The sequence below is a fragment of the Pseudophryne corroboree genome, chromosome 1 (assembly GCF_028390025.1).
Source record: "Pseudophryne corroboree isolate aPseCor3 chromosome 1, aPseCor3.hap2, whole genome shotgun sequence".
Classification (NCBI taxonomy): Eukaryota; Metazoa; Chordata; class Amphibia; order Anura; family Myobatrachidae; genus Pseudophryne; species Pseudophryne corroboree.
Genome location: NC_086444.1, coordinates 173,740,684 through 173,755,243, shown reverse-complemented (window position 1 = coordinate 173,755,243; position 14,560 = coordinate 173,740,684). Strand labels below are relative to the sequence as shown.

General features: G+C 47.8%; 1 protein-coding gene and 1 pseudogene across 3 annotated transcripts in view; one reads left to right on the top strand and one right to left on the bottom strand.

Annotated features, from left to right (window-relative positions):
* Positions 1-14,560, bottom strand: part of ZFYVE16 (zinc finger FYVE-type containing 16) — a 200,088-nt gene that overhangs the window by 42,570 nt on the left and 142,958 nt on the right. The gene's annotated exons all lie outside the window — the stretch shown is intronic.
* On the top strand, positions 10,122-10,240 carry LOC134947354 (5S ribosomal RNA; annotated as a pseudogene).

Sequence of the window (14,560 nt, the reverse complement as noted above, 5' to 3'; positions counted from 1 at the left end):
CTGAAATTCTTCCATAGGAGCCTTCTTGGATTCACACCAAGACACATATTTCCTCCAAATACGGTAATAATGGTTAGACGTTACTCCTTTTCTAGCCTGAAGAAGTGTGGGAATAACTTCACTGGGAACACACTTTCGGGCTAGGATCCGGCGTTCAACCGCCAAGCCGTGAAACGTAGCCGCGGTAAGTCGTGATACACGCACGTCCCCTGCTGTAACAGATCCTCTCGTAGAGGAAGAGGCCAGGGATCTCTTATGAGTAATTCCTGAAGATCTGGATACCAAGCCCTCCTTGGCCAGTCCGGAACAATGAGGATTGCCTGAACCTTTGTTCTTCTTATGATCTTTAGCACCTTTGGAATGAGTGGAAGCGGCGGGAACACGTACACCGGCTGAAACACCCATGGTGTCACCAGCGCGTCCACTGCTATTGCTTGAGGGTCCCCCGACCTGGAACAATATCTCTGAAGTTTCTTGTTGAGGCGAGACGCCATCATGTCTATTTGAGGAATTCCCCAAAGACTTGTCACTTCTGTGAAGACCTCTTGATGAAGACCCCACTCTCCTGGATGGAGATCGTGTCTGCTGAGGAAGTCTGCTTCCCAGTTGTCCACTCCTGGAATGAAGATCGCTGACAGAACGCTTGTATGTCTTTCTGCCCAGCGGAGAACTTTTGCGGTCTCTGCCATTGCCGCCCTGCTCTTTGTTCCGCCCTGGCGGTTTATGTGCGCTACTGCTGTTATATTGTCCGACTGTATTAGGACGGGCAGGTTGCGAAGAGGACGTTCCGCTTGAAGAAGGTCGTTGTAAATGGCCCTTAACTCCAGGACGTTTATGTGTAGACAAACTTCCTGGCTTGACCATTTTCCCTGGAAGGTTTCCCCCTGTGTGAATGCTCCCCAGGCTCGGAGACTCGCATCCGTGGACACTAGGATCCAGTCCTGGATCCCAAACCTGCTTCCCTCTAGGAGGTGAGAGCTGTGCAGCCACCACAGGAGTGAGATTCTGGTCTTGGAGAGGATTATTTTCCGGTGCACGTGCAGATGGGATCCGGACCACTTGTCCAATAGGTCCCACTGAAAAACTCTGGCATGGAATCTGCCAAACTGAATGGCCTCGTAGGCCGCCACCATCTTCCCCAGCAATCGAGTGCATTGATGGATTGATACTCTCGCTGGTTTCAGAATTTGTTTGACCAAACTCTGAATTTCCACAGCCTTCTCTTCTGGAAGAAAAACTCTCTGTAATTCCGTGTCCAGAATCATTCCCAAAAACAACAGCCGCTTCGTCGGATTCAACTGTGACTTCGGCAAGTTTAGGAGGCAACCATGTTGTTGCAGAACTGTCAGGGAGAGCGCAATGTCCTGCTCCAGCTTGTCTTTGGATCTCGCCTTTATCAGGAGATCGTCCAGGTAAGGGATAATTGTGACTCCTTGCTTGCGAAGGAGAACCATCATTTCCGCCATTACCTTGGTGAAAAACCTCAGAGCCGTGGACAGACCAAATGGCAACGTCTGAAATTGGTAATGACAATCCTAAATAGCAAACCTCAGGTAAGCCTGATGCGGAGGATTTATGGGGACGTGTAAATAGGCATCCTTTATGTCGACCGACACCATGAAATCCCCTTCCTCCAGACTGGAGATCACTGCTCGGGAGAGATTACATCTTGAATTTGAATTTTCTTAGGTAAAGATTGAGGGACTTTAGGTTCAGAATTGGTCTGACCGAGCCCTCCGGTTTCGGGACCACAAACAGGCTTGAATAAAAGCCTTCTCCCTGTTGTGACGGGGGAACCCTGACAATGACTTGATTCAGACACAACTTTTGTATTGCATCGCATACTACCTCCCTGTTCGGAAGAGAAGCTGGTAAGGCTGATTTGAAAAAACGTCGAGGGGGAACGTCTTGAAACTCCAGTTTGTACCCCAGGGACACTATTTCTAAAATCCATGGGTCTAGGGCCGAACGAGCCCAGAATTGACTGAAGAGCTTGAGACATGCCCCCACCGGTGCGGACTCCTGCAGAGGAGCCCCAGCGTCATGCGGGGGATTTGGCAGAAGCCGGGGAGGACTTCTGCTCCTGGGAACCTGCCACGGCCGGAGATCTTTTACCTTTTCCTCTTCCTCTATTAGTAAGGAAGAATAACCTCTGCCTTTTTTGTATTTATTTGGCCGAAAGGACTGCAGTGTCCGTGTCGGTATCTGTGTCTGCCAACTGAGCAAACGAACATTTTTGTGACCCCGAGGGGGTCTGGACCTGTGATAACACATCCTCCACAGATTTCTTCCATGCCTGGCTCTGAGACTCAGATTTATCTAATCTCTTATTAATAAGAGCCACATTAGCATTCAACACATTTACCCAATCAGGAGTCGGCGGTGCCGACAGGGCCACTCCCACAGCCGTTTCTGCCCCTAACACAGTCTCCTCCTGGGAAAAGCACTCCGCCTCAGACATGCCGACACACGTGTATCGACACCCACAAACACACTGGGCAAATAGGGGACAGACCCACAGTAAAGCCTGTCAGAGAAACACAGAGGGAGTTTGCCAGCTCACAACCCAGCGCTTATCACGGTTCTGAAACTTTGATATAACGCCTTATTTTAGCAGCAAATTAACCGTGCCCCCCCCCCCCCCCGTTTTGCACCCTGTTACTTGTACAGCAGTGGTGAGGAAGGACCAGCATCTCTGCAGCTCTGTGAAGAGAAAATGGCGCTGATGAGAACTGTGAGGGTTAAGCCCCGCCCCCTTCATGGCGCGGGGTAAGGATTTAGTGCCTAGGCACTCCAATCGCACTTTGCCAGTCTCAAATGAGGATTTTTATGCTGCCCAGGGCGCCCCCCCCGCGCCCTGCACCCTGTAGTGCCGCTGTGTTTGGGAGCATGGCGCGCAGCACGATCGCTGTGCGGTACCTCAGAAGCAGTCACTGAAGTCTATCTTCTTCTACTCACCTGTCTTCTGACTTTTGGCTCTGCAAGGGGGGTGACGGCGGGCTCTGGGAATGAACCCCTAGGCGTACCTAGTGTTCCAAACCCTCAGGAGCTAATGGTGTCCTGTAGCCAAGAAGCAGAGCCTTTAAACTCACTAGAAGTAGTTCTAACTTCTCTCCCCTAAGTCCCACGATGCAGGGAGACTGTTGCCAGCAGTGCTCCCTGAAAATAAAAAACCTAACATAGTCTTTTCCGAGAAACTCAGTAGAACTCCTCAATGTGCATCCAGTCTGCCTGGGCACAGATTCTAAACTGGAGTCTGGAGGAGGGGCATAGAGGGAGGAGACAGTTCACATCCCTTTCAAAGTCATAAAGTGCCCATGTCTCCTGCGGATCCCGTCTATACCCCATGGTTCTTATGGTGTCCCCAGCATCCTCTAGGACGTATGGTACTCACTGTTAAATCTGAGGAGCTGGCACATCAATCTAAGTGTCTTTTCTACCTAGCCCTCCCCTCTACCACTAAGGAGCCCACAGGATTTGGCTTAAACATTAGAAAACCCATGGGAGAGCCGGGTGGTCTTCAGTTTTCCGCCTGTTGGGATCCCGGCGCACAGTACACCGCCGCCGGAATCCCGGCATACTGAAACCTTTTCTCCCTCTTTGGGGTACATGACCCCCTGGAGGGAGAATAGATAGCGTGGTGTGTGTAGCGCACCACCGTGCCCGTAGCGTGGCGAGCCCGCAAGGGGCTCATTTGCGGTTGCCCAGCTGTCGGTATGCCGGCGATCGGGATTCCAGCGCCGGTATGCTGGCCACCGGCATACCATACTACACCCGGAGAGCCTATTACAATGAAACCCTAAAAACGGAAGCATACACTCAAATCAGAGACCGAACAGAAACAAAGTGAACAAAATCTGGGGGCGGGCTGCTCAGTGTCTGCCAGAAACAAATTCAAACACAGACAACCATGGGGACATTCCAAAGCTGCCTCAAGGGGAAAGTACGGACAGGCAAATCTGCACCCATAATGTTTGCCCAAAACTGGCTTTTCTAATCTTAAAAAAAGTGAAGTAGTACAATTTGATGAAATTAAGAACAGAGGGTCAGGTAACTGCCCTGCACAACTGCTCTACTGCTGCACCATATCGTGCCTCCCAAGAGGCACTAACCCATCTGGTAGAATGAGCAACAATATACTAAGGAAAAGGCATCAGTTCCCATATGTATGCCTGACCAATAGTATCCATGATCAATCCGGCCATTACCTGTTTTGTTGCAGGCCCTCCTCTTTCGTGCTCATCATACATCATTAGTAGACAAGTGTTCTGCTACACTGCCAATCTATCCACATAGATAGTGAAGGCCTGAACCACACCAATGGGGGATTAGTCACCTCCATGGCCTGTGGCCAAATCTTGGAACAATGCAGGAATTACAATGTCCTATACCTGGACACGATCTTTGGTTGAAAAGACAGTATGCAGAACAATCCTAGTCAAAAATAAAAAACGGGATCTACAAGAGGGCTGGCAATCAAGATATATCTGGCTGGAGACATGGCCAGCAAAAATAACATTTTCAAGTTAGGTGATTGAACATCACAAAATGGAGTGCTGAATGGGTGGCTTTTGAAAAAAATTGGAGTTTAATTATCTACCGGTAAATCCTTTTCTCGTAGTCCGTAGAGGATACTGGGGATCCATTCAGTACCATGGCTATAGAGGGGTCCACTAGGAGCCATGGGCACTTTAAGAATTTGATAGTGTGGGCTGGCTCCTCCCTCTATGCCCCTCCTACCATACTCAGTCTAGGAAACTGTGCCCGAGGAGATGGACATACTTTGAGAGAAGGATATAAAAGGATAGTGGTGAGATTCCGAACCAGCACACACGAACAAGAGGAAAGCCATGCTAACCAAACTTGGAACAGCAACAGCTGAACCAAACAAAAATACTTAATCGCCCTGTATCCCCTACGGACTACGAGAAAAGGATTTACCGTCCTAATTTCTCTTACGTCCTAAGGGATACTGGGGATCCATTTAGTACCATAGGGAAGTACCAAAGCTCCCAAACCGGGTGGGAGTGTGCTGAGGGTCCTGCAGAACTGATAGACCAAACTGAAGGTCCTCTGAGGCCAAGGTTATCGAACCTGTAGAACTTTGCAAATGTGTTCGAACCCGACCAAGTAGCTGCTCGGCAGAGCTGTAAAACAGTGACACAGCGGGGCAGCCGCCCAAGAAGAACTCACCGACCTAGTCGAGTGGGCCTGTAAAGATTTAGGAATCGGCAATCGTGCCGTGGAATAAGCATGCTGGATAGTGAGCCTGATCCAACGTGCAATTGACTGCTTTGAAGCAGGACACCCAATCTTATTTTATTGGGATCGTAAAGAACAAACAGCGAGTCCGATTTCCTGTGATGAGCTGTTCTCTTCACATACACCTTCAAAGCACAACATCCAAAGACTTTGAAGTAACAGCGGTGTCGGTCACAACCGGAACCACAATTGGTTGGTTTATGTGAAACGCTGACATCACCTTAGAAAGAAATTGCTGACTAGTCCTGAGTTCAGCTCTATCCTTATGGAAGATTAAATAGGGGCTCTTGTAAGACAACGCCCCCAGCTCCGACACACGTCTTGCAGAAGCCAAGGCCAACAGTGTGACGGTTTTCCACGTAAGATATTTTACGTCTACCTCCTGTAACGGTTCAAACCAGTCCGATTGGAGGAACTGCAGCACCAAATTGAGATCCCAAGGTGCCGTGGGAGGCACAAAGGGAGGCTGGATGTGCAGAACACCTTTCAAGAACGTCTGGGCCACAGGAAGAGATGGCAATTGTTTCTGAAAGAAAATGGACAAGGCCGAAATCTGGACTTACAGAGCCCAGACGTAGGCCCACATCCACACCTCACTGCAGAAAAAGTAGGAAACGTCCCAGATGAAATTCCACCGCAAAATATTTTCTACTCTCACACCAAGTGACGTATTTCTTCCAAATACGGTGGGAATGTTTAGACATTACCCCCTTCCTGGCTTGGATCATAGTTGGGGTGACCTTGTCAGGAATCCCTCTCCTAGCTAGAATCAGCCGTTCAACTTCCATGCCGTCAAACGTAGCCGTGTTAAAAGTCTTGATAGACGAACGGCCCCTGTTGCAGGAGATCTTTGAGAAGAGGTAGAGGCTACGGATATTCCAGGAGCATCCCCAGAAGGTCCGCGTACCAGGCCCTTCTTGGCCAGTCCGGAGCAATGAGAATTGCTTGAAGTTTTCCCTTTTTATTCTTTTGAGAATTCTTGGGATCAGTGGAAGTGGAGGGAACACGTACACCATCTGATAGACCAGGGGTGGGGAACCTCCGGCCCGCGGGCCGTATAAGGCCCGCGAAGCCGTTTGGTCCGGCCCACCCGCTCCTCTCCGTGAGACACGCCACCGCACAGTCCGGCGGCAGCGTGTCTCAGCTGTCAGCACTCGGAGGAGAGCGTGGCTATTGTCGGGCGGCGGCGTGTAGGACTTGAAACCAGCCGCCGGTTCGTGAGCCAATCAGAGCTCGCGGACCGGCAGCCAATCAGGAGCCGTGGCTTCCGGTCCGCAAGCTCTGATTGGCTCTCGAACCGGCGGCTGGTTTCAAGTCTTACACGTAGCCGCCCAACATAGCCGCGCTCTCCTCCGTGTCCCCGCAGAAAGGAGCGGCAAGCGGGACGGGGGGGGGGGGGGGGAGGGCATCTGTATACCTGGCACTGTGGGGGGGCATCTGTATACCTGGCACTGTGAGGGGCATTTGTATACCTGGCACTGTGGGGGCATCTGTATACCTGGCACTGTGGGGGCATCTGTATACCTGGCACTGTGGGGGCATTTGTATACCTGGCACTGTGAGGGGCATCTGTATACCTGGCACTGTGGGGGCATCTGTATACCTGGCACTGTGGGGGCATCTGTATACCTGGCACTGTGTGGACATCTGTATACCTGGCACTGTGTGGACATCTGTATACCTGGCACTGTGTTGACATCTGTATACCTGGCACTGTGTTGACATCTGTATACCTGGCACTGTGGAGGCATCTGTATACCTGGCACTGTGGAGGCATCTGTATATCTGGCACTGTGAGGGGCATTTGTATACCTGGCACTGTGGGGGCATTTGTATACCTGGCACTATGGGGGCATTTGTATACCTGGCACTATGGGGGCATTTGTATACCTGGCACTGTGGGGGTAATTGTGGATCTGGCACTGCACTATTGGGGGCATATGTGTATCACATCCCATTTTAACTGGCCACACCCATTTTTTGGCGCGCGCGGGGACAGACTTGTATGGCCCCCGAAGGATTTTATAAATATCCAAATGGCCCTCTGTAGAAAAAAGGTTCCCCACCCCTGTGATAGACCAATGGAGTTCTCAGAGCGTACACTGCCACTGCCTATGGGTCTCTCGACCTGGAACAATACCGCTTGAGCTTCTTGTTGAGACGAGAAGCCATCATGTCGATTTGTGGACAACTCCATCGACGTGTCAAGCACCTGAACACCTCCGGGTGAAGACCCCAATCTCCCGGATGTAGGTCGTGTCTGCTGAGGAAGTCTGCTTCTCAGTTGTCTTCTCCTGGAATGAAGACCGCTGACAACGCCACAGCGTGTTTTTCTGCCCAGAGGAGAATTCTTGATACCTCTGACATTGCTGCTCTGCTTTTCGTTGCTCCCTGTTGGTTTAAAGTACATCATGGCCGTCACATTGTCCGACTGAACCTGAATGGTCCGATATGAGGCCTGCAGGAGGGCGATGTATATATCCCTGAGTTCCAAAATGTTGATTGGAAGGACGACATTCTGACTTGACCATCTTCCTTGAAACTGCACTCTCTGGGTGACCGCTCCCCAACCTCTTAGGCTTGCGTCTGGTTAGCAGAACCCAATTCTAAATCCTGAAACTTCGGCCCTCGATTAGGTGAGACATCTGTAGCCACCACAGACGGATCCTCTGGTGCATGTGAAGATGCGATCTGGACCATTTGTCCAACAGATCCAGCTGGAAGGGCCTTGCATGAAACCTTCCATACTGAAGCACCTTGTAAGAGGCCACCATTTTCCCCAGAAGGCGAATGCATAGATGCACCGATATCCGGGTTGGCTTCAGGACACCCCGAACCATCGACTGGATTACCAATGTCTTTTCCAATGGAAGAAAAACTTTCTGCGACTTTGTGTCCAGTAACATTCCCAGAAATGGGAGACTCTGAGTTCGCTCTAAATGAGATTTCGGGAGATTTAGAATCCACCCGTTATCCAGGAGTAGTCTGGTTGTGAGACCAATGTTGCTCAACAACCTTTCCCTGGACGGTGCCTTTATCAGAAGATCGTACAGGCACGAAATTATGTTCACTCCCTGCTTGCAAAGGAGAAACATCATCTCGGTGCCATGGAGAGACCAAATGGCAGGGCCTGGAACTGGTAGTGACAATCCTGTAGTGCAAAGCGTAGATAAGCCTGGTGAAGCGACCAGATCGGAATGTGAAGGTACGCATCCTTGATATCTAGAGACACTAGGTATTCCTCCTCCACCAGACCGGAAATCACCTCTCTCAGAGAGTCCATCTTGGATTTGAACACTAAGTACGGGTTCAATGATTTTATATGCAAAATCGGTCTCACCGAACCGTCCGGTTTCGGTACTACGAACAAGTTGGAATAGTACCCCTTATTTTGCAGATGAGGTGGAACTGTAACACTTACCTTAGTCTGTACTAGTTTTTGAATTGCATCCTGTAAGGTTATATTTGTCTCTTTTGAAGCTGGTAAGTCTGATTTGAAGAATATGTGAGGTGGGAGCTCCTGAAACTCCAGTCTGTAGCACTGGCAAATAAGATCTATGACCCAGGAATCCTGGCATGATGTTGCCTAGATGTGACTGAAATTTCTTAGTCAGGCTCCCACCAGTGAACAAGCCTGCAATAGGTGAAACGGTCCGTTTGGTTAGTGGAGATATAGGGCGGCACGCAGCCCATATCTCTCTGGCGATATCCCGGTCATGTAAGCGCCCATTTGGACAAATCTACATTAGTATCAATTGCTTACTTTTGATAACTTTTTATGCACCACTCACTTTAAACCATGGGTCTTCAACCTGTGGCCCTCCAGCTGCTGTGGAACTACACATCCCAGCATGCCATGCTACAGTTTTGCTATTAAGGCATGCTAAAACTGATGCAGGGCATGCTGGGATGTGTAGTTCCACAGCAGCTGGAGGGCCACAGGTTGAAGACCCATGCTTTAAACCTTTAATACATTGTTTTGGCATATATGTCTCTTTTCTCTAAGAGATTGCCTTTCAAGGTTCGTGCTGCAAACTATGCCTATAATGTGATTGTTTTGACATATATGTGTCTCTTTTTTCTAAGAGATTGCTTTTCAATGTTCATGCTGCAAATTGTGCCTATACTGTGATTGAACAGCTGACCTTCTCTTAAGACAAACTGACACACCCTGTTTAGCTTTAACAGCAAAAAATAAATCAAAATATCTGACACATAATAGGCTGTTTTGACACATTTGTCTCTTTTTTTTCTCTAAGAGACTGCCTTTCAATGCTCATGATGTTAATTATGCCTACAATATGACTAAACAGATTATCTGCTTTTATGGCAAATCTACAGATGTGATTCAGCCTGATACAACAATATATATTTCCCTTTTTTTACCACATGGACCTGTTTTTCTGATTATAAATCTTGTTATAATAGATTGATTCCAATCAGCCGTAATTGGCTGCTGTGCATAGATTTATAAGCAATTATCAGATCATCAGATGTGATTCAGCCTGAAACAGCAATATATTTTTCTCTTTTTTAACCATATGGAACTTTCTCTGATTATAAATCTGGTCAATAATTAAATATAATAGATTGATTCGAATCAGATGTATTTGGCCACTGTGTATAGATTTATAAGCAATTATCTTTCCCTGTTCCTTTTCTCTTATATACCCAATTCATGCCATATTGGCATTTATTGCTATCATTTTCTTTCCTAACACTCCTGCACATCTGTGCTAATGTGCTCTCTCATCCAGTCCTTCTCACCACGGTGGTGGTGACTAATCTGCGGAAGCCTCAGTTCTGGACAGCAGAAGCACATTTCTGTTTATTAGGAATAAGTACTCACTCATCCAGCCGTTTACGGCCATACTCCACAGGAGACGCCTAATCTCGTCTGATCTTGGAAGCAAAGCTCTGGAAGGCCTGGTCAGTACTTGTTTGGGAGACTGCCAAGGAACACCAGGTGCAGTAAACTTGGCTGGAAAGCAGAAGGAACATTCCCTTTCTTTTCTTCTTTCAATAGAACCAATAGTCCCATCCTTATAAGTTTTATAGGCCAACATCAACATCTTCTCATAAACTTTCTGTGTCCGCAACACCACCTCTTTATGGTTTAATGTACTATCTGTTGGTCATTACTAATTTCTTATGAACTCAGCAGATTATACACTCCTGTCTAATCCGCTGCATTAAAATGCCTATGGTGACACCACTGTCAGACATCTACACAGAAGGTGGATCAACACATTAGGCAACAACTTTGAATCTATTGGTGCTTAGATTAACCTACGGGATATTATCATAGGAGACTTTAGCTACCCACTCGCTGTTAGTGGACATATGTTAAGCTACTCCTGCGATTACATACAATAATTTTTCACCTTGGCAGTATGTACTGTTTATTAATCTCATATTACCTTGGTATTTATATTTCTAAAAAAATTTTTTTAGAATACCGTATCTTGATTGTCACAATATATTTTATTTGATCCTAAATAAAGGTTACATTTTATTGTCTCATTTTTTCATAAAGAGTGCCCCAGCACAGAGTCTCTTTTTTCCTTTTTATTTTCCAATGTAAATTTACTGACTCTGGGAGCACCACCGACGGTATATTCACACATCAGTGTTATATTTCCAATGTCGGTCACGGACATTTTTACCTTTCAATAAGGTCTTGTCTGTTATCATTTACCAGTGCGGAACACCCTCTTTTTCTTTTTGTATCAGGCTCCCACTTGCAAGTCTTCCCGGCCATGTGGTCCACCGTGATGCAGAAGGCTTTGAGGAAGCGGAACTGGAGCTCTGATCCTGAGAACCGGCAGTTGCTGGTTTGCGTGGTTTACCTCTAGTGCCTCTGTTGGCAGTAGAAGATCCTCTAATTTTGCCCTTAAACTTGGCAGTCCGAAAGGACTGTAGAGTAGGTCCGAAGTAGGTCTTCCATGTTGGGGGAGCTGCAGAGGGAAGATATGTGGACTTACTTTGGAGATCCATTTGTCCAGTTCATCTCCCAATAAGGCCTCCCCTGTAAAAGGTAGGAGGAGTCCGCGGTCCACTGGCATAACCATAAGCCCCTGCGTGCTGATACTGCCATAGCAGTGGTGCGTGCATTAAGCAAACCTACCTCTTTTATGGCTTCCACCATAAAATTCGCAGTCCTGTATATGATGCAGGAGTAACACAATCTCCCCCCTAGATAAGGAAACCAACCCTTCAATAAGGTTACCCGACCATTTAGCAATGGCTTTAGTAATCCACGCACATGCTATAGTGGGTCTCTGAGCCAACCCAGCAGCTGTGTACAAGGATTTGAGTGTAGTCTCAATCTTACGGTCAGCTGTGTCTTTCAGGGAGGCTGCACCAGATACGGGTAACACAATCTTCCGTGACAACCTGGACACAGATGCATCCACTATCGGTGGACTTTTCCATTTTTTCCTGTCCTCAGGAGGAAAAGGAAATGAGAGTAACCTTTTAGGGATTGGAAACTTCCTATCAGGACTAACCCACGGTTCTTCGAACAGGGTATTCAATTCCTTTGACACAGGAAAAGTAGCTGAGGATTTTTTTTTTTTTACATTAAAATAAGATTCCTCACACTCCTCTGTCATCTTATCAGGATTTGTAGCACATCTCTGATAGCTTCTATAAGAGCCTGTATTCCCTGTGACAGAGCAGCGTCCCCCCCTTCTGAATCCACCTTCCCCTCCTCCATGTTGACCCCTCAGCGTCAGTCAGACTGCAGGATATGGGTCAGAGTACGTTTTTGTGGACAAATGACAAGGGACTGAGACGCTTGTTTGGGGACTGAGTTTCTGTTCATAATCTCAACCACAGCCTGTCTTAAGTATTGCATCTCTCTCTCATTGCGGGACAATTTAGAAGCGATAATAGGATTTTAATTACCTACCGGTAAATGCTTTTCTCGTAGTCCGTAGAGGATGCTGGGGTCCATATTAGTACCTTGGGGTATAGACTGGTCCACTAGGAGCCACTGGCACTTTGAGAGTTTAATAGTGTGGGCTGGCTCCTCCCTCTATGCCCCTCCTACCAGACTCAGTCTGTGAAACTGTGCCTGAGGAGACGGACAACTTCGAGAGAAGGATTTAACACAGATAGTGACGAGTTTCACACCAGCTCACACAAACAAGGCAAAGCAGGCTGACAAGCTTGAAAACTCAGCAACCGCTGAATAACATTACTTAACCAAGTAATAATGCAGTACTAAGAACAAAGCAGTACTGACCAAGTAACCACTGCAGGATAATGAAGCGCTGGGCGGGCGCCCAGCATCCTCTACGGACTACGAGAAAAGGATTTACCGGTAGGTAATTAAAATCCTATTTTCTCTTACGTCCTAGGGGATGCTGGGGTCCATATTAGTACACAAAGTGGAAAGCTGCTCAATCAGATTGTAATGTCACTCAGGTGCTAAAAGGGGAGGGGTAATTCTGTGTAGGGAAAAAACTGTGTTCCCTAATGCACACCGAGTGAATAATATTACTACATAATAATAGTCAGATAATACGGAGATCTTAGTTGCGTATATCTGCAGATATAGGGTTAAGCCCCCAGGCCGATCGACAAGGCTTCTCCGTCACTGGGGGTCCCTAATACTAGGTATGGGCCTGGGGTGCAGGACCCCACGATGTCGGCACAGGTCGGCCACCCCAGGTCAGCACACAGGTGAGAATTAATAGGGGTTAATAAGAAGCACAGAAGTGCTATGTAAGTGGTGTGATTAAAATAATATATACAAAGTGATAGGAAAAATAATAAGTGTTAATAAAGTGTTAGGGTGTGCCGACCTGAAGCAGCCCAGCCATACCGACACAGGGGCCACCGCACCCCACACCCACCCCTTAAATAATTACAAATATATCTGGGTTAAATTCCCAGTGTAAGGCCACATGGTAATGGCACCTACAGCATCTGAGAGCCAGCTTACCTGGGGATACCCCTGGCTTCCCCTATGGCATTTCTGGAGTCAGCAATCCCTCCTAATGCTGACCCATTTATGCCTCTCTATATACAATACACAAAGTGGAAAGCTGCTCAATCAGATTGTAATGTCACTCAGGTGCTAAAAGGGGAGGGGTAATTCTGTGTAGGGAAAAAACTGTGTTCCCTAATGCACACCGAGTGAATAATATTACTACATAATAATAGTCAGATAATACGGAGATCTTAGTTGCGTATATCTGCAGATATAGGGTTAAGCCCCCAGGCCGATCGACAAGGCTTCTCCGTCACTGGGGGTCCCTAATACTAGGTATGGGCCTGGGGTGCAGGACCCCACGATGTCGGCACAGGTCGGCCACCCCAGGTCAGCACACAGGTGAGAATTAATAGGGGTTAATAAGAAGCACAGAAGTGCTATGTAAGTGGTGTGATTAAAATAATATATACAAAGTGATAGGAAAAATAATAAGTGTTAATAAAGTGTTAGGGTGTGCCGACCTGAAGCAGCCCAGCCATACCGACACAGGGGCCACCGCACCCCACACCCACCCACATATTAGTACCATGGGGATGTACCTAAGCTACCAGAACGGGAGGGAGTGTGTGGAGGCTTCTGCAGGACTGATTGGCCTCTGAGGACCTAAACTTTAGTCAAAGTATCGAACCTGTAGAACTTAGCAAACGTGTTCGACCCAGACCAAGTAGCCGCTCGACAAAGATGTAAAGCCAAGACACCCCGGGCAGCCGCCAAGGAAGAACCAACGAGTAGAGTGGGCCTTAACAGATCTTGGACACGGCAAACCTGCCGTAGAATACGCATGCTGAATAGTGAACCTGATCCAGCGAGAGAACATCTGCTTAGAAGCAGGACACCCAATTTTCTTGGGATCATACAGGACAAACAGAGTCCGATTTTCTGTGACGAGCAGTCCTCTTCACATAGATTTTCAGAGCCCTAACAACATCCAAGGACTTTGACGGAATTGAGGAGTCAGTAGCAACTGGAACCACAATAGGTTGGTTGATATGAAAAGCCGACACAACCTTTGGAAGGAACTGCGGACGTGTCCGGAGCTCAGCCCTATCTTCATGGAAAACCAAGTAGGGACTTTTGCAAGACAAAGCCCCCCAACTCCGACACACATCTAGCAGAAGCTAAGGCCAACAAAGTGACAGCCTTCCACGTGAGAAACTTGACCTCAACCTCCTGTAGAGGCTCAAACCAATCCGATTGGAGGAACTGCAACACCACGTTAAGATCCCAGGGTGCCGTAGGCGGCACAAAAGGAGGCTGGATGTGCAGAACCCTTTTCAAAAAAGTCTGAACCTCAGG